The sequence below is a fragment of the Myotis lucifugus genome, unplaced genomic scaffold (assembly GCF_000147115.1).
Source record: "Myotis lucifugus unplaced genomic scaffold, Myoluc2.0 scaffold_33, whole genome shotgun sequence".
Lineage (NCBI taxonomy): Eukaryota > Metazoa > Chordata > Mammalia > Chiroptera > Vespertilionidae > Myotis > Myotis lucifugus.
In genome coordinates, this window is record NW_005871081.1 from 1,392,294 (window position 1) to 1,413,113 (window position 20,820).

At 43.4% G+C, this 20,820-nt stretch overlaps 1 protein-coding gene across 7 annotated transcripts in view; it reads right to left on the reverse strand.

The window, feature by feature from the left end:
• The window catches only part of ARHGEF7 (Rho guanine nucleotide exchange factor 7), a 102,539-nt gene extending 82,059 nt beyond the window's left edge, over positions 1-20,480 (reverse strand). For 3 of the 7 annotated variants that reach the window (XM_023752461.1, XM_023752460.1, XM_023752458.1), the window contains exons 1-2: positions 20,407-20,480; positions 20,125-20,211 (exon numbers count right to left, since the gene is read on the reverse strand). The gene's annotated coding sequence lies outside the window, so the exon portion shown is untranslated. Of the gene's footprint in view, positions 1-20,124; positions 20,352-20,406 lie in introns of those variants that run through there. The other 4 variants (XM_023752459.1, XM_014454186.2, XM_023752462.1 and 1 more) reach the window with 4 other exon arrangements.
• Positions 20,481-20,820: the final 340 nt, after the last annotated feature.

Consider the following 20,820-nt stretch of genomic DNA (forward strand, 5'->3'; position numbering starts at 1 on the left):
AGAGTTTATTTTTAATATTTTACTTTTAATAGATGCAGATTCCAGAATGAGAACAGGTATGGGGGCAAGTGAGTCCTTCACCCTCCAGGAAGAGGGCTGAGGCCCGACCAGAGCTGTCTAATCTGAAATTCCTTCAATCTGAGTGGTCTAGAGACAATACTACATAATGAAATACAATACAAACCATACAGAAATCAGGATAGAAGAGGCCCAGAATATTAAAATACTTTTAAAAATAAAAATAAAAATTTAAGAAATCTCTCTAGTCTCTCATGGAGAAAGAGAGACAAGGCTGAACTAATATGACAAGGCATGTAGTGAGGAGGCAATACTGTTCTGTGAGGACAGATAACCTTTCTGAACTTGAAGGCTGCCCCCTGCTGGTTATTGCCTTACACAACTTACTGAAGCACTCTGGGCCTCAGGTTGCTCATCCTTAAAATGGGAAGGAGGAACAGAGAGGATACTGAGATTACAATAATAATGATAGGTAGCAGCAATGTGCAAACACTTCAATGTTCAAAAAGGATAATGATTTAAAAAACAGTGTGAATCTTGCACACCAAGCCTTAAGGTCTCTTGTAAAAAATGACCCATCAAAAATTACGTCCTACCAAGGAAAACTCTTATTTTCTAAAATACAAACAACTACCAAGAAAAAAAAAAAAAAGCTTCCTCAATTGCTGTAGGTGCTCAAGAACATCTTAAAAACCATCCAGAGAAAGGACCACAAATCTCCACACCACATGCTGCACATGCCACACACACACACACTGCAGCATACAAACCACACACTGCACACACCAAACATGAACGCTTTTGTAGCACACACACACCACAGAAAGTACACACTGCAAATGCACACTGCTTCTGTAGCACATGCACACTGCTTCTGCAGCACACACCAAAGCATGTGCTGCACACTATACACATGCACACATTGCTTCTGCAGCACACCCTACACAATGCACAGGCAACACACCAAACACTGCACACACTGCTTCTACAGCACATCTACTACACCATATAGCACAGCACACACACTCACTGGTGCCAACCTCCACCAATGTACATCAGTATCAGCAAGAGTCCAGCTCATACTCCAACAGGAGATTGCCTTACTCCATATCAACATTCCCATCCAGAATTCCTACTCAAGCTGCTGCTTGTGACACATACCCCCAGCCCCACACTCGCCTTTAAGCCTCAACAATGTTGGACTCTTTCGCTGCCCCAAGGCTCATGAGGGGAAATACAAACACCAACATGAAAGAGGAAGGACACCCTTACCAGCATGTACCCCAGGTCTGCTCAACACTGTGGATGTGATGGCTGCTGCCCATCACCAAAGCAGCTGCCCCCATTTGAGAACGCTTCTGTAGAACTCTCACTCCCCTCACTATCTGCTGGACACTGAATATCCAATGCCTTCTCCCACTATTAACTCTCAGAGTGGGAATCATGGCCGACCTCACCTGAGCCCATTTTAAAATGCAATGTGAACAATGCACAATCACAAAATCCAAGCAGCACTATCAGTGGGGGTTTCAGGAGAAGGTTGTGCCTTTTTCTACCAACAACAAAAAAAAAAAAGCAGAAAATGAACTATTTTACAGGGAAAAGTCCTAAAATCCAGGTTGATGAAAGTGTAATCTATAAGAACAATTATAAGCAGATATTTTAAAAGAAACATGCAAGTACAGACATGGCAGAATCACCCCAAAATTAACAACTTCCTTTATCAGGGAAAAGTACCAAATACCAAAAATATTCTAGCCAAGAACTTATTCTCCTTGTATCAATCAAAACAGGGCATTGCTATACTCTTCCTTAAAGTATCAGCATAAATACTTTTTTTTCCTTCAGAGACTTGTCTCACTTCCCCATTCAGGCAGTGAGTCACTAACAGTCCCTGCCTACAAAACTCACTTCATGGCCAAAAAATGTCTTCAGGGCAGGAAAACACAAAAAAACTCTTTTCATCCAGTTCCTCTCACAAGCCCATACATCCTATTCCTCTACTGGAGGAGAACTCAGAACCATATAACCCAGATAGAGGGTTACAATTATCTACATAAATTTAAAAAGAGCACACCACTAACCTTGACACCACGCCTAATAACGAAAACTCCAGGCTGGTTTTTCCAACACAGGCTACTCCTGGCTATCGTCTTGTACAAGGTACAATTGAAGACAAACTTGTAAGAAAATTAAAAGGACCAACTGATGCAAGAGGGCTCTGAACACAGGAGCAGTACAGAGAAGACAAGTTGAGACTAGAAGGAAAATGAGCCAACTGGACAAGGTAGTCGCTGCAGGGCACACTGGACTCACCAGCCACAATGCGTCACTTTGAGAGAATGAGAGCTCTATCAGAAAATAGTCCAAGATAACAAGCATAAACCAGGGCCACCGCAGACAAACCAGACTCTATGGCCTCCAGAAGTCCATGATTACCCAATCCAAACCCAGAAGGGCAAGAGGGATGTCAAGTAAGAACAGGCCTTCCAAAGGCCAACCCCACCTCTGAGCACTGGCCCCTGTGGACTTTCTAGGCACCATTTTCCTTACCTGGGAAGGGAGACACTCAACTGGCTGACCTTTCTAAGGCACCTCTGACACAGTGTCCTTTTTAAAGAATAATCACCAACTTCGAGCAAGGGAGAACCAGGCTCAAGAAACCTGGCAGAAGGGAAAATGTAAGGGTGGGAAATTCAGGAGCTGGCCTTCCTGACCTGCCTTTGTAAAGGCTGCAGCAGGAGAAAAAAAAACCATGGGGAAAATGAGCCACAACTCCACAATAGGTAAGGCATTCCTCTGTCCTGGAGGTACATCCCCTATGACTAGGTTCCAGACAAGAGGGAGGCTCCAGGTGACTGGTAGGCCTGGCTAGACGATGAAGCCACCAGGCACATGTTAGTCAGCACTCTCCCAGACAGGACACTTCTGAAGGCCTGAAAGGACCCCCTTCCCACCTAGCAGGCAGAACACATATTCACCCAAGCTGACACCTGCCTCAGCAGAGATTGGGGGATGCTGAGAAGCCCAGTTCACTGCACTACGCTGGATGCTACAACTACAGGAAGGTTCAGCCCTGGTCTCGAGGAGGAAAGAAAGCACCTGCCATCAAACTTCAGAAAGGGCTTCCAAAAGAAGTTGACAACTGTGTGTTGTCTTAGCAGATGTGCAGACACTCAGCTACAGACAAAAGGCAGGGAGAGAAGTTATACCATCTGCATTAGAAGGACACCATCTGGCCTGAGAGGCTCTCAAGCCTGCCTAGTGCTCCTCCCCAATCTGTCCAGCAGAGGCCCCGAGCAACCAGCTCCTGAGAGCACCCACCACTCTTACCACTCATCACCCATAAAACACTGTCAATGACACACCACTGAAAGAACTAAAACTGACCATCAAAGACTTGGCAATCTGGTCCAGCCTTAACTTTTGCTAGTTCTCTAAAAATATTTTGACATATTCCTTATTTATATAGTCACAATTAATACTGTTTGGTTCCTAAGTAACACCTGAAATAAGGAGAGCTCACCTGTACATAAGATGAGGCTGTGTTACACACATCAACCAACTGGCAGGGTGACCTCCTATGTGCACTTGTGAGAACTCCCACATGCATAAACCTCTAGCAAGGTAGAAGATTTAGCAGAAAGAGATACCATTAACCAACAGAATATTGTGGGAAAATTGAGGTTTCAAAGGCACATTAAGAGCTGATGCTGATCCCATCTAGAATTTTTATATTCATCACACTATTTTCAGCTTCCTTTGTCTCTAATCAAGGAACTGCAGCTCACTGTGCCACTGCTTTCTTCCATTCACACCCCTCCCTGGAAGAGAGTTGTGCATCCCCACCAATTGCCATGCCTTCCCATGACATGACATGCACCAGCTCTGAGCAGGATGATGCATGTAACCCCATGCAAAAGTTTTAGGAGCGTTTAAGTGTTTCTGCCAACCTCTCTGTTCTTTTCCTTTAAATGACCAGCACACCATATTGTTTTTAAAAAAGGAATCATCCATGCAGTCCAGGGAAGGGGGCCATAGTCCTGCCTTTAGGAGGGGGAAGATTCACAAAATGTGAGGACAAGTGCTTGAAAATTACCAGTGTGCCCACCACTGTGGAAGAACTACCTTCAGGTGCCATGCTTTCCTCTTTAAATTGAGTTACCACGCCTTCTAATTGGATAAATCAGATATCAAATTCGTTCTGCAGAGTGCTGACACACCCAACAAAGAAATGGAACAGGGTTTTCCAAGATAACCAGAAGATGCCTGAATCTAAATAAGACCTGAAAGATTGGTTCCTCATTATCATTGCGTTTACCTCACCCTGGCTTCCAAATTCACCGAGGGTATTAGATCTCAGGAGTATCTTCCACATAATAAAATAGAAAAGCAAACTTGACATCAGGAAATAGATTGTGTTATGCATCATATAATGAAGACATTGTTAGCCAGGAATCTTTCAACTGCAAGCAAGTGAAACCAACTCAAATGGCTTAAACAAACAAACCAAATATTATCAGTTCACATAACTAACAAGAATGGCAAGAGTGACAGCATAGACATAGATAGAAAGCTTAAGGCCATCTCTTTCCTCTGCTTTCCTGTGTGGGCTGCAGCTTTAGGAATGTTCTTCCTTGTTAGGTACCACCACTACCAGCAGCCCCAGACAGCCAACAAGTCCACCACCTCAGCAGCACCTGGCTGTACCTGCCCACTCCAACTGCACAGCCGCTGTGGCAGAGCATCAAGGAGACTGTACAAATCAATAATGTGTACAGCCTTCCTGCAAATCTGCACACGTGTGACTTAGTGCAGAGTTTCTGATCACAGAAACACAGACATCACCAACCAAAACAGACTCTGACCCACCTAGCCATACTGATATCAAAGCAGAAATAGATGACTCCCACCTAAATGATGTCACTGGCTGATAACACCCATAGTTATACCCAAAAAGAAAATACCAAGGAATGTGGAGAGAAAAAGTCTTCTTTCCAACATCTCTGTACTAATGGAAAGACCCCTACAACGAAAGGCTAAGTCAGCATTTCTCAATCATGCAGCTTGAATGTTCCAAATGCAACAAGTCAGGTCAGCTCTTCCAATGAGTTTATGAGGAAGCTATTTTTGACATAAGAAATTGCTACTTTTGGCACAGTTCTAGAGTGTGATTCCTGAAGTATAAAAATATAATTTTGTCCTATCGCATTGTCAAATGGAATTTGTGAATTTAGAACATGATGAGTAAAAACGAATCTTAAATAAGTTGTGCTATTTAAGTTTAATGCAAATGGTCCCTACTGTTGGGATATGTGAAAAACAGAGCCAGGGTGAATTTTCGCCTTCGTGGCTTCTGTAGATTTTGTGCTTAGTTCCGCCTACTCCCACACCCAGGGATAAAATTAAAGTTTGATGATGAATTCTACTTGTACCCAACATATCCCCAAACAATTTTTCAGTTTAAAATGAGAATTAAATCATATTGTTTTGTGGATTCTACTGTATCAATACCCAAACCAGGAGGACAGGGACAGAAACACCAACCAAGTATTGTAGGTACATTGGTCAAGAAGGCCTGGGGAAGGGGAAGGACAAAGTCCTAAGAAGAGAGGCAAGACAGCTGAGCAATGAAAGCATTGAAAAGTCTTAGTCACAAACAGAAATCACCATGGAGCTGAAGCACAGGCAGCAGAAAAGAGGATGGATGGATGCAGCAGCCTCGGAGAACAAGGCCCCTGGGTGCTGTGCTGGACACTTCATGTCAATCTTATTTTACAAACAGATGTGGAGAGGAGAGGCAGACTAGCTAAGGGTTTTGGGTCCTGACAAACAACATGGCAGGGGTTCTCGGGATTTTCTTTTTACTTCAAATGCCCCAGACTAAGAGCTAGAGAAAACTGTAGCCAAGACACAGAGTGCAGACAAAAACAGCCCGGAGAAAAGCCTGCCCTCTCTGGCCAGAGCATCAGGAAAAAGACAGCCCAACAGACAAGAAACTGCTAGACAGTAACACCAGGGGAATCAGGCCCCTCCCTCCATGCTGCCCACCATGCCCTCTGGAGTTCCTCATCTTTCATTAAGGAGTAAAGTTGAAGGTGATAAATTAAGAAAGACAGGTCTCTGGTATAGTTTTTAAATTTATCAAAGTAATTACTGAAAAATTAAGAATCACCAAACAGTGCAATTACAAAATTGGGATATAGAGGGGTTTGTGAGGAAGGTGGGAGGCAGGGCAGGTATACTAAATCCTCCCTTTCATGGGGATCTAAATGAAGGAAGTCACAGTGGCACACAGAGAAAGTGGATTAGAATGGGATTTTACAAGTAAAAATCTAAAGGGCTTTGTAATGATTAGCTATTACAATGTAACATGAGAAAGTACAAGTACTTTACAAACTATTCAACGCTATGCAAATATAACTTTCACCATTTGACATGTAAGTTCAAAGGAAGTTTGGGTGATCAGAAAAGACAGAACAGTAAGTAGATGGTGCTTGACATTAAAACTTGAGTATAGATGCCGTCAAAACTTCCAGATGCTCACTTTCAGAGAGAAAGAAAAACATAAGCTTAAGACCAAATATATTCATTCATTCATTCAGAACATTTTTGTTTTTTTAAAAATTAGGACCCATAAAATACCATATGGTATCTAAATACCATAAAATGCTATCTCTTTACCTGCAGGTCTCTATGTAATTTTCATATTCACACACACACACACACACACACACACATTGTGTACTTATTTCAAAATAAATACCACTTAATAAAGCTTCCTAGCATGAGCACAATGACACAATGAGACTGCTGGCATCCCCAGACCTCTTTACCATTTGTTGGTCTTAGTTCTACTTTGAAGGGCTATAATTGAGTCCCTAGTGCTGGGCCCAATCTTTAACTTAAAAAAAAGAAAATGCTTTCTAAAATGTCTGACACCTGTCTAGGCTGAGCATTCCCCTTCCATGCCTATTATAATCTCCAAGGACACTAAGATTTCCTCCCAAAGTATGAAGCTATCACAAACCCCAAGCAGTTAGGTCCCAGAATGCCACAATTCAGATTTCCCTTTAATTCCAATTTAGGGCAGTTCATCAAATTCAGGACGTTTTGTTGGTTTAACTCAACAAATCAATTTGAGAAGTCTGAAGGCCAACCAGAAAGCAGTGGCAGGCTTTGTCCCCCACCCAAATATTTTGTCTTCCCATTATTGCAGGCTGGCCATCTGAAATGGTCTTTCTTTCTAAATCCCAACCCCGTGTCACTCACTGTCGCTCTTACAGGCCTTATAGGAGCTACCTGTTTCCCAGTTACATGTATTCATTTTATTTGCTACACAGACTCACTGATGCTTCCAGCAGAGACATGTGTGTTCCCTTAAACAGTGGTTCTCAACCTTCCTAATGCCGAGACCCTTTAATACAGTTCCTCATGTTGTGGTGACCCCCAACCATAAAATCATTTTCATTGCTACTTCATAACTATAATTTTGCTACTGTTATGAATCGTAATGTAAATATCTGATATGCAGGATGTATTTTCATTGTTCGCGACCCACAGGTTGAGAACCACTGCAGGCAAGGCACAGCCGCAAGGACTGGCCTCATAAATTGCATGCAGACTGACTACCACCACCAGAAGAAACACTTCCCTGCTCTCCACTAGCAATGAAATACAAGCTTGATCTTTGTTATCACATTTTCAAAACACATTCTACCCAATAAATGCTCTGGTAAAAGAAAATCTCATGTTCTCATCCTATGTGAACAATGTAGCAATATGAAATCACCTTCTCCTCTTCTATGGGCCAGTTCGAATCTTCTATGGGCCAGTTCGAAACCAAGATTCCAACAAGTTGCTGAAAACCAGGAAGAAGGAAGAGATCTCAAAACTGAAGTTGGGACATGAAAGTTACTATACAAACTTCCGAGCCCCTAAACTGCCTTGTCTTGATTCTTCAAGCATCTCCATTTGATTGATGTTCTTCAAACTCCTGGCCATGATCCAAATAAAAAATGCCTTTTACATTATAATCAGTACACGCACATGAAATCCAAAGTTGTTGTGCAATCTGAATTTTTAATAAAGTCACCACTAAGAGATAAACAATTAGCAAATGCAACAAGAGTAGAATTTATTCAAGCTTTTAATAAAGTTGCTAATGATCCATTATCTCTGATTTCTTTATTCTCCAGGTTACTATACTGAATGGCTTTAACTAGTTAGCCATCACACCCAAAATGATGGAAAATATGTAGAAAACTAACAGTTTACAATTAGTCATCCTAAATCTTAAGTAAAGACCATCTCAGTTGCATGGTGCAGATTAATTAACACATTAAGAATTCAAAACCATGAACTTATGGACACTATACTTGCCTAGTTTTCTGAAAAGATCAAATGTCTAAGGGCCCATAATCTTCCCTCAGTCCTCTTCCCTTTTACAAGAGCTTCCACCAACTGAACTGCCACCATCTCCTTGTTTCAGCTGATCTTCAATTCTAAATTTAGAAGTTCTGAAATCTCCATAAACCTGATTCAAATACCAACTCCGCCACTTAGTAAATGTCATATATCAGGCATATTTTTTACCTCTCTAGATCTGTTTCTCCTCAGTGTACCAAGGCTAACTGAATCTACTTTACAGCCTTGCCCTGTGGCTGCTCTAGTACTTAGGAGCCACTCAGCAAGCAGTCGCTATTACTATCCAGCTGCTGGTATAAAGTTTTTAAAGTGATTGCATTTTCTCAGTTCTTCTCATTAGTGCAATAGAAATGTTCTGTTGGTTCCTTCCTCTTCAATTAATTTTTTTAGTATTCACACCTGAAGTCCACCTGGATAAAACTGAGCTCATGCCCGATCGTACACAGGTGGGGTCTCTTGGCCTGGTCTGCGCCCTCTCGCAATCCGGGACCCCTCGGGGATGTTGGAGAGCTGGTTTTGGCCCAATCCCGCAGGCCAGGCCTGCCGGGGTCCAGCCCCAGCAGTCCAGGGGTTCCCAAAGGTGAGGACGGCGTCAACGAAGAATGAAGGACGCAGAGACAGCGTTCAGATGATCAGCATAGCCAGATTCTCTGTTTATTCTCCTGTTACATCTGTATTTATACCATTTGATCCTATAAGCATGCCTCTATAGTTACATCATCATATGTTTGGGATCCTACTTTGACCTTCTACAGTTCCTTGTTTTATGTTTATAGTTTCTTATCTGACCTTTGATAAAAATCTTATCTCTATCTAGCTCTGTTGGTTTTAATCTTGTCTAGGTTAGTTTCTGTGTTCCATTGTAAGGGCTATTGTGGATTCTAAACACGAGTAACTAAATTCAGGAAGGATGATCAAGGAATGCTAGGAGCATCAGGTGAAAAGACTTTTGGGGGGACCAGCCACAGATTACATACTAAGTACAAGGGGAAAAGAGCATCTTCACAACTGAGAGATCTGGTGAATGTCACCTTAGATAAGTGATAGAACTTAGCATTGGCAGTATGGAATGCATTGACAGTAAGCTCGTTCTGATATGATCATGGAAATACAGAGCATCACTTGTGTAGAATTCTTGCCTAAAACGTTTAACCCAGCCCAGCAGTGTGGCTCAGTTGGTTGAGCATCGCCCCATGCACCAGAAGGTCGCCAGTTCAATTCCTGGTCAGGGCACATGCCTGGGTTGCAGGCTCAATTAGTAGTAGGGTGTGTGCAGGAGTCAGTCAATCAATGTTTCTCTCTCATCGATGTTTCTCTCTCTCCCTTCCTCTCTCTCTAAAATCAATAAAAACATATACATACATACATACATACATACATGTGTAAATAAAAAAATAAAATGTTTAACCTAAATCAGATCCTGAACAGACTGTGGGACACTCTACATAACAACTCTGTATTCTTCAAACCCATCAGTCATAAATGATAAAGGTGGAGGAACTCTTCTAAAACTGAAAGAGACTAACAAGACATGACAAACCAAACGCAATGCATGACCCCTTGTTTGGAGCCTACATTTAAATAAAAACTACAACACAGTCACTTGGAGACCACTGGGCAAATGTGAATATGGACTATATCTGACATAGTATTACTAAAACAATGGACAAGGTCTTGGATGTATCAACAGTACCTTGGTTATGGAGGAGAATGCTCTCATTTTAAAAACATACATGCTGAGTATTCAAAGGCAAGCATCAGGTCTACCATGTGGTTTAAATGATTAACAAAATACAAATATGTCAGAGAACAAAAGGGCAAAGGTGTCTATAACGGCAATCTAAGTGAAGGCACAGGGTGTTTACATTAGTCTTCCAACCTTTCGGTTAATTATAAATTTTTCAAAATAAGAAAAGGGGGCATATTATGAGGTTCTCTCTAGCAGCCCTCACCACCCTTAGCCCCTCTTTTAAGTAGAAAATAAAAGCATTTCACTCATCATCCATAGGCCTTTCTTGAAACGAAGATTTAAATAAACAATTCTGATAGGCCCAACAGCACTTCAAGATCTCAACTGTTGCCACCCAGATTTCCCTGAAATTCCCACCACAGATGGCTGGCCTAGTTTTGCAATGAGAAGGCTGGAGAAAAGTATACTTGCTGAGCTGGGTTCTTGGCTCTTCAAACATGGGAAAATCATGAGGTTCCCTCTCCCAGCCAGATCTCTCCTTACCTCACCACACCCTAATTTTAAAGACCCAGCTGGATCAGCTTAAGCACCAAAATAATTAAATCAGAAACTCTCCAAAGGGCCCCTGGAATCAGTATATTACAAGCTCCACACTGCTACCCAAGAGGATGCAGTTTTATTCTTTAAAACATTCTAAATGCAGACCTCACATCTAAATATGATCTGAAAGGCCTTGTATTTTGTTTTGTAGTTATTCACGGGAACCTGTCCTTACTGGTTCCTAGGACTTAAAGGAATTCTTCAGGGATACAAACTGCTTCAGGACAAATACCTGTCAGGAAGAAGAGGAGTGAGAATTCCTCCTTCCTACAAGACCAATAGGGATTTTCTTGATTTGTTTTTAAGTGAAAATTAAAAAGTAATGACTGAAAGATATTCAGAGAAGCCTGTTTTTTGTGTTTTATTTTAGGTGATAAATAGGAAGTAAGAGGGGAATGAGGCAAAAGGCAAAACAACAAGTAACTAGAATTTTCTATGGATAGAGAAATAGGCAGTCATGACCACACAGGTGTATGAGTTCCAAATTCATACTGTCTCACTCATCAGTCATGACTGACATTATATCATTTTTCACAAGGCCTTACTGGAAAATAAGAGCATGGACCCTTGATAAAGAATTTTCCCCACCAACTGACAACACTGGACATCCTTGTCCAATTGCAAAATGAAAAATGCACGTGTGATCTAGTAATATTCAAAATAATGCGTGTGTTTGTCAAACACACAATTCTTTCCCCCATTCTAAGACTAGTGAGAGACTTTCCCATCAACACCCAGACTCCCCTGCATGGTCAGCTGAGCCAGCCCAGACAAGCCAGCACAGAGCAGCAGCATGTCCAAAGTGGCAGCTGCAAGCACACCACTAGCTGTAGTCCAGCACAGGGCAGACCCTCCCACTTCCTCAGTGAGCATGGCTCTCCTAACTCCACACATATGCAGAATGCATCATATCCAACACCTGACATATTTCACCTAGATCATATGCCTCTACCTGAGCTATGACCAGTTTCTAACAGAAAGATTCTGGGCCCCTTCCAGTGTAGAGACAAAAGGTTGATAATAGTCACGCATGGATTTCTTCAATACACACATGCTGCCCCTCCCCCAGATTCTCCTAAGTCTCCCACAGTGGGGACTACAGAAATTTCCTGTCCCTGTATAAGGAGTCTGAGGAAGCTCTGGACATTTTGTGGCACATCACCCCCGAGGGAAAGAGGCTGCACAGAGAGCTTCTATTCCGCAGTGCTCTCTATGGGAAATCCTCAGTTTCTTTTGTACCAGTTTTCTAACCAGGCTCACGGTCTTTCCTGATTCTAAAACTCTAGGATGCTAAGACTGGAACTACCAGGCCCCCACGCTGCCTCCCGCTGTGCTCTGCCAAAGGTAAGCCATCGCCAAGAAGGACCAGGGCCCGGAACAACTCCTCAACTACAGTCAGGCTACCAGCACGACTAGCCGCCCTTTGTTTATTAGATCAGCAGACACCTACTTCATAAAATGAGAAAAAAGGGGTGACTTTTTCAGTTATATTTTAGCTAGATGTAGTTCATAAAGCAAGGCCGTGAAAGAATAAAACAAAAATTTGAGAGATAAGAAAGAAGAGTAAAAAATGTGAATGGGGGTGGGAGGTGGGGAGAAAAGGCTAAATTGTGAGAGAACAGATGGGACTCTACAGACATGCTGAGCCCCTTTACCAATGGTCTAGATGGGGCACCCCATAGGGTTTTTACCAATTCAACAAATATCTATCTAGTGCCTGTTAATTGAGAGACACTAAAACTCAAATATTAAACAAAGACACACAATCTGCCCTCAAGGAGCAAACCAAGGAGACACACGTACAAGTAATACAGGCAGAGGCAAATAGCAAAAATAGTCTGAAAGACCTTGGCGCTGACCGCAGAGTTGAGGTTGGCCAGCTTCAAAGCAGAAAACCATGCAGATGGCCACCTCAAGGGGCTCCTGGCACAGAGACAGAATGGGCATCAGAAACAGCCTCCGCGGGAGATGCAGGCACAGCCTGACTCCCTGTTTGAATCTGGCCCCACCACTCAGTAGCTGAGTAACCATGGCTCTGTTCCTAAACATCTCTAGCTCAGTTTCTTTCCTAAAGTGAAAGTCATTACAAGGTTTAAACAAGATAATACAGGTGAAGCCACCAAAACAGCACCCGGCACAGAACCCATGCCATTATTTGTAAAATGAAACAACAAATACCATTCGGACATCTCAAATAGTCTGACATGCCTGGAATGGAAAGTCCAAGAGCATTTGGGAGGGCCAGAAGTGGAAAGGGTTCAAGTCATGAGAAGTTCCACCCACTATGGCCAGGCTCCTGGGCCCGACCCTCTGAATGATGGGGATCAGGGACAGACAGGCTGGCAGGACACTGGGCTGGAGGCCACATGGGCTATCCCACAGGTGGCAACACTACATGAGGACACACAGCAGGTGGAATAAATACCAAAGTAAAGACCAAGAGAAAGAGCCACCTGTGAAAAGTTTGCTTCTGGGGTAGAAGAGAGGTAGGAACTGTTGGCTTCTAAGGCTTGGAATATGCTTTGTACACCTCTTACTTGAATAAAAGGAAGTTTTCAAATGCAACCTGATGACATACCCTTGGTGTCCTCTAAGTCCTATGCCTCTAGCCCAGAGGTCTTATTCTCATGGTGGCAAAACAGCCTATTTTATTGCATGTGTTAAATAACACCAGTACTTGCTGAATAACTAGTTGAGATTCGAGTTATACAACTCTTACTAGTAAGTGAGCCTGACCAGCTGCATTGAAAAGACTTGCATAGTTACCAGAGGCGGCCCAGCAGGCAGCCCTGAAGTATCTGAGTCCAACATCAAGGGCTTTTTACAGGAAAATTAGAATCATGGGTGAGGCCCTGTTATTAAACCGGTAGCTAGGGAAGGAGGTAGAAGTTTCACTGAATACTACAATCCTGGCTTTGCAGAAATGTTAGCTATCTGGCCTGATGCTCAGCTCTAGCTAAGTCCCCTTCCCTTTCACCCTGAGGTTCTCCCACTGGGAAATGCACACTGGCCCCACTTCCCACCTTTTTTCATCCCAACACCAGAGGATGGCTTTCTCAAAAGGATCCTTTTCACACGGGTGGGGAACCTTTTTTCTGCCAAGGCCCATTTGGATATTTATAATTCATTCACAAGACATACAAAATTGTCAATTTAAAAATTATGTTGCTATGAAAAAAGCTCCTAGATTTATTGAATTTCAAGTCCCACCTGCGGTTGCCTCGGCAGGGCCAGACGTTCCCCACCCCTACTTTATAAAAACAAAACTCTTGAGTCTATATTACCTCCTGTCATTATTACTGACAGGCAGGTGGGATGGTGGCTGCCTGGGAAGCTGCACAAAAGATATTATCTTGACTTCCTAGCAGAGGAAGCATGGATGTGACCTGAGATAATAATTTACCAGGTCTTATTCTTGCTCCTCCACCTCCTCTTGCTTGGGATCAGGAACACAATTTATTAGGCTTACTCAGCCTGCCTGGACTTTAGCCTTATTAATACAACAGATAATATGAACTTAAAATACGTGAGCTGCCTTCACTTTTCCCTTTTTACACCTATTTCCCACTTACTCCAATTCCTGTGTCACTGCAGGAAGTTTCTCAGGGTCTTCACTGTTCAGCAGTGGAGACTGTGGGATATTCTGGACCTTGGGCAGATGCCCTACTTCCCAATGCCTTAGTTTTCTAATCATAATTTGGGGATAATAATGACACAACCTCATAGAGATGCTTAAAAATTGAGTTTAATACACATTTAGAACAGGGTCCAGGACATAAGCACTCAGAAAATGCTATTTATTCTTGTTATCTATTATACACCTCTAAGAATAATGCCACTAGGCTGAACCAACTACACAATTTGCATGGCCCAGCACAAAAAGAAAATGCAGAGCTCCTGTTGAATAAGTCTTAAGAATTGCAGATAGGGATAGCAGAGCATTAAACCAAGTGCAGGGTCCTGTGTGATTGACTACAAAGGTCACACATCCACAAGGCCAGCCCTGCCATCAGCTGAATTCTCCTGACAAATTGCCTAGGGTCCTTGCTAGGAGTCAGGCTAACAGTACTCCCTTATAATCATTAAACAGTTCAACTACCTCCAGTCCAGGTGTCAGCATACTTGGAAGAGCCACTGGATCCAAGTTCAAATCCTGACACTCTCACGTGCTGGCCGATGATGTGGGACCTCTTAACCATCTAATATGTTGATCTCAACTGCAAAATGGGGAAAGTAACATCTTCTTTGCAGGGTATTTGGGGGGGTTAAATAAAATAGTATATATGAAATGTCTAGCCCATAATTTGTACTCAGCAAATGTTACTCCCATTTAATTTTGAAGATGACTATTTCTCCAGCCTCTTCAATGATCTAGACTTGCACTTGCACTGTCCAATGTGAGGCCACTTGCCACGTGAGCTGTTGAGCACTTGAAATGTTGCTAATCCATAGTTGAGGTAGGCTGTGAGTGTGACAAATACACACAAGATTTTAAAGATTTAACAAGCTCATTACTATTTTTATATTAACTACACATTGAAAGAACATCATTATGAATACAGTGGATTAATAATGCATTATTAAAATTAACTTCATATTTCTTTTTACTTTTTAAATGTGTTAATGGAAATTTTTTAATTACAAATGTAGTTTGCACTATATTTCTATTGGGTAGTGATGATCTAGATGAGGCACCCAAATATCTGAAATAGAGGGAAAGGTCTAATTATCCACACTGGGAAAGCAGCCTAGACACAGAGGTGACTAAATGCTCACCCCACAAGACAGTTTGATAAGAACTAAATAAAATGTAAGACAGAGTCAACTTTGACACTTTTTGCCAGGAAAAATGAAAATAGAATTATAGTACCTGAGTAGAATTTGGCTTTCTTTGCTTTTAAGTACCTACAAAATGTTCAGATAATACCCTTTTCACCTCTCAAGTGACCTTTTAATTACAAAACATTTCAATTTTTTTGAAAGGCAATTTCTGGTAAAGGCATAAATAAACTGACTTCAAAGTTTATTCAATAAGTCCACCAATATATACTATGTCATTACCTACCATTTCCAGCTTACCATTGAGTCAATGATACAGAAGATGACTACCTAAGAAGACTGCTGTGTGGCCTAAAACACCTTCAATGCAAAGCTACAGTATACAGTTTAACTATCTGTCTAAATCTAAAACGAAGGTAACACTTGGGTGGAGCATCCCATCCCTAGGGAAAAGACTATAGATATACTTTTGTCTTTATTCAAATTCTTTGCTCTGGCCAGTGTGGCTCAGTTGATTGAGTGTCTTCCCATGCACTGAGAGGCCAAGGGTTCAATTCCAGATCAAAGCACATGCCCAGGTTGCAGGCTCCATCCTCAGTAGGTTTCTTAATCCTCACCCAAGGATATTTTTTCCATTGATTTTTTAGAAAGAGTGGAAGGGACAGAGAGAGGGGGAGAGACAGAGGGAATGGAGAGGAGTTGGGGGTGGGGAGGGATGAGGGAGAGAAACATCGATGTGAAAGAGACACATCATATCTCCTACACGTACCCCAACCAGTAGGGGATGTGCATGAGGCAGCCAAAAGAGGTTTCTCTCTCATTGATGTTTCTCTCTCTCCCCCTTCCTTCCTCTCTCTAAAATCAATAAAAACATTTTTTAATTAATTCTTAAGCCTGCATCAACAAGTTTTAATTTTCCACATAAGCATGTGTTAATTATTTCCTCTATTTATTTTTTCTTAATCCTCACCCAAGGATATTTTTTCCATTGATTTTTAGAAAGAGTGGAAGGGACAGAGGGAGGGGGAGAGACAGGGGGAATGGAGAGGAGTTGGGGGGGGGCGGGGGGGGGAGAGAAACACTGATGTGAAAGAGACACACCATATCTCCCACACATACCCCAACCAGGACTGGGGATCGAAGCTGGGACCCTTCGGTGTGTGGGCTGACTCTCTAACCACTGATCCACACTGGCCAGGACTATGTTATTTTAATAGTATTTTAAAATATTCTTTTGGATGAAATCTCAATCATAACCTTGGCTAAAAATCTGGAAAAGAAGTGAGCATTAGGGCAAAGAAGTATCATAAATAAAAGAGTTTGTCCTTCAGAAGTACAGAGGGAAGGTAAGTGTTTAGGAATGTGTAAGGCAATTCCTTTCCCAAAACCTCACCCTAACTCACTAAATCAGCCCAGCTGATTACAATACTGCAGAGCCCACCCGAACATCTTTTCGTACTCTCTCAACCTAAAGAGAGAAAGTGAAAATGACATCATTCACACACAAAGGGAAATCAGCCCCTCTGCAGTCTCCAGGTGCGCTTCCAGCCAGAGTTCCCACTTACACAGACCAGCCACAAAACCCTCTGGCCAGCACAAAGCTAGAGCTTACTCGTGAGAAAGCTGGAAGGTAACTGCAAACGTCTGAGGTTTTCAACTTTTATTTTCTATTCTAGCAGCTTTTCTCTCACATCCTCTTTCAAACATCCAATGCAAGAAATTATGAGTGCCTCACATTTGCCTTAGTTTACCATGAACCTAGGCACGGTCAACAATACAAGGAAGAAAAGCCAAAATGTTTTGTTTTCCATCTTCCTGGGTGAAAGAGAAAACACAACAGGGACAGGCAGTCACCGGACTGGAAAGGAGTGCTCTAACTGGGCAAAGGCAAAGTAATAAAAATGTCTGGAGACATTTGGCCGTGTAGTGTTCAAAACCTTTTAAAAGCCCCTACCTTTGGCCTAGCAGTGCCCTATCAGGGAATGTCTCCTTAAAAGATAATGATGAAGGATTTTGTACAGAAATGTCCACTGCACAGTCCAATGTTTCAGTAATGAAAACTCAGAAATAACCTCTACATCCAAAAATGAGAATTTCCACTAGGAACTATGAAGCATCCTTTTAAAAGCAAATATTTAACATGAGAAAACAGTCACACTATGTTAAATTAAAGCATGTTACAAAACATTATGTATACAATGATGTCATGGATATTTTTTAAGTCTTTTTACATTTGTGTAAAGGGGGGGAAGACTGAAAATATATACAGTAATTTTAACACTGGTTATCTTTAGATGTGGCAGTACACAATTTTTATTTTTTTCCTACATTTCTCTATTTTCTGCTCTATTCTAACAACAAACGCAAACTGTACAATATTCCTTTAAAATTAAAACTCCTTTGATAATAAGAACAACTTGTTGGGGAATTTTCTACAACTAATTACGATGTGTATTCAACTGAAATAACTGATAAAGTAACCATGATATTCAGTTCCTCTTTCCTTTAAAATTCTTGGGATAGTTTAAAATGGTGGCAAACAAGCAAATACATCTACCAAATACAGTCTGCTACAAATAAGTCTAAACAAACCCCTGGAACAAAGCACCTTGACATCTGTAACTATACAAAAACCAATCTACAATTCAAGCGATCAGATGTTAAGGGAGGGTGGCGGCAGAAGAGTTTATGGGGGTATAAATGGTCATGGGGAGGGGGGGAATGAATGAATGAATGAATGAATGAATAAATAAGATGTGAAGGAAAATAAAATAAAGTCACTGGGAAACTGCTGCACTGTGGTCTAAGTGCAAGGCCATCTTCTAGGGAACAGGCCTGTTCCTTCACACCACAGATGAGAACAAGCCTGGAAGCCCAAGTTGGGTAACTTCATAAAAATCAGAGTGACAAACCATTTAGGAGGTTTTTGATATGCTGTTTAATTTTTATTATCTGTAATGTAATTAGGAATTTTAAGTGTGGCTTGCAACTGACCCTTGATAGAATGCTAATAAATTTGCCTATATTTTAAGTTTAATGAAAGATATATTTACTCTTTAAAAACAGCACAAAATAAGTCATAATTTCCCTTTACCTTAAAAAAATTGTTATCAACTAAACTTCAAGTTCATCAATCAATTACAAATATTTACTGAAGGTCTACCATGTGCCAAGCACTGTTCTAGATGCTTGGGATGAGTTAGTGAACAAACTTTTCTAATACATCTTTAAATAAACTCTCAATTATACATTTTTAAAAAATCGTTACATGACATTTCAACAGCAACCTTTGGAAAACTAAGGATGAGGGTTTTTTTTAACACGTAACTTTTTTTAAAACAATGCTTTAAAAGTCTTACACTGAAGTTGTCTGATTATAATCTTAATGTGCAAACTGGGTTTCAAATGTACTATAAACAAAACGCGTTAGTTTGAAGAGGATAATACAGTTCCACAACAGAGGTTGAGAAAAAGCAAAAATTGCTACAAGCAAAGCATATTATCACAGCCCAATAGGGAAATTCAATGATAAAATGCCAAAGCCCATCCAGCAGAAGAAAAGGCCCTTTGGGAATCTCCACTAAGCCTTCTCCCTTGTCCGTACAAGGTTCCCTCGCAGACATCAAATACTCCCAACAATAGAGCATCTCGGCTTACAATCATTCATAAAAACAGTATCCCCGTCTCTAGGAATGCCTACGCATCGAATTTCAAATAACAGATAGGCTCTCCTTATAACCTTCCCTCGCAGAGTGAATGACTTCTAGCTTTCCCCCCAAGAAACCTACAATGAGAGACAGGACAGAAACCCTCTGTGGATCCACCTTACATAACAGGTTCTGCGAGAGACGCTTCCGTACACCGTTAGCCGGGAGCTCAGGATCCCACTCCGTTCTCCGATAAGGAACCAGAGGCCACGAGCGCGGTGACGAGGGGAAGCCAGAGAGCACCAGAGTTCAGCACAGATCTAACTGCGGCCGCATTGGCCTGTAATTCTGAAGTAACTGCCCAGCTGGGTTTCTGGATCTAAAGCACTACCCCAAGATGAAGTCAAATCGCATGTTAAAATAAGGTGAGAGAGAGAAGTCTCCAGGGAGCATCCCTGAAAGGCTGTATGTAGTGCAGGGACAAAACCTCAGGCCACTCGGCGGAGACACACCGCCCAGCGTCCTCCCCAAGACATGGGTCAGCCAGCGTGTCTCTGATCGAAACATCGACTGTTGGAGTGAAGCCCGCCTAATTCCTGGGAGAAAAGGAACGCCTTGAGGAGTGAGGCTGGACGAAGACTGGGACCCATTTTACTAGCGCCCGGCTTTGCCTCATCCGCTTCCAGGGGCTCGGACGCGCGGACCCAGGCCTGGCGGCGGGTCGCCCTCGGAGCCCTAACAGCAGGTCCAGCGGAGGCAAGCGCCAAGCAACCAGGTCGCCCCGTAACAGGCAGCTGTCGAAAATGTGTCGCCTGCACCCCAAGCTGCTGGAACCATTTTCCCTCACTGCACAGAGGGCCAACTTCGGGGCTCGGTACGGCGGCTCCTCCCCGCCCTGGGGCCGCGTTCACACCCTGGGGCGCCCCTCGCCGGCCCCCGGGGTCCCCGCGCCCCACCGCTCACCTCCAGGCGCAGGGAGGCCCCGCAGCCTCGCAGAAACTCGCGGATGTTGCTCAGGCACTCGCTCTCGCTGCGCGGCTCCGGGTAGACCTGCAACACAGAGCACAGCCGCTCAGCACAGACGCGCAGTTCCGCGGGGGGCCGCGCCCGCGCCCGCGCCCCCGGGCCAACCCGCGGCGGCCCCGGCGGAAGCTTCCGGCGGGCGGATCCGGGCGGGAGAACCCCGCGGCCCAGAGCGCCCCCGGCCGCCCCCCGCCGCTCGCCGGCAGCGCTGCCTCTCCTCACCCTCTTTCCTTCCTCCGGGCTGCACCAATCTCAGGCCCCTTCCCTCACCAGGAACTGGACCCGGCGCCGGAAGTGACGTATTCAGACCGCGCCCCGGGCGGCCCCCCGCGCGCCCTCTTCCGGTCCTCACTTCGGCCGCCCACCTGGCCCCACGCGAGGCCTCCTCTTCTCGCTATCTGGTCCTCATCCTCCGACTCGGCCCACCTGGCCCGGCCCAGGCGCAGCCTCTTCCTCCTCCCGGCACCTGGTCCTCATCCTCCGACTCGGCCCACCTGGCCCGGCCCTCCTCCTCCTCCCGGCACCTGGTCCTCGGACTCGGCCCACCTGGCCCGGCCCACGCGCACCCTCCTCCTCCTCCCGGCACCTGGTCCTCATCCTCGGACTCGGCCCACCTGGCCCGGCCCGCGCGCGCCC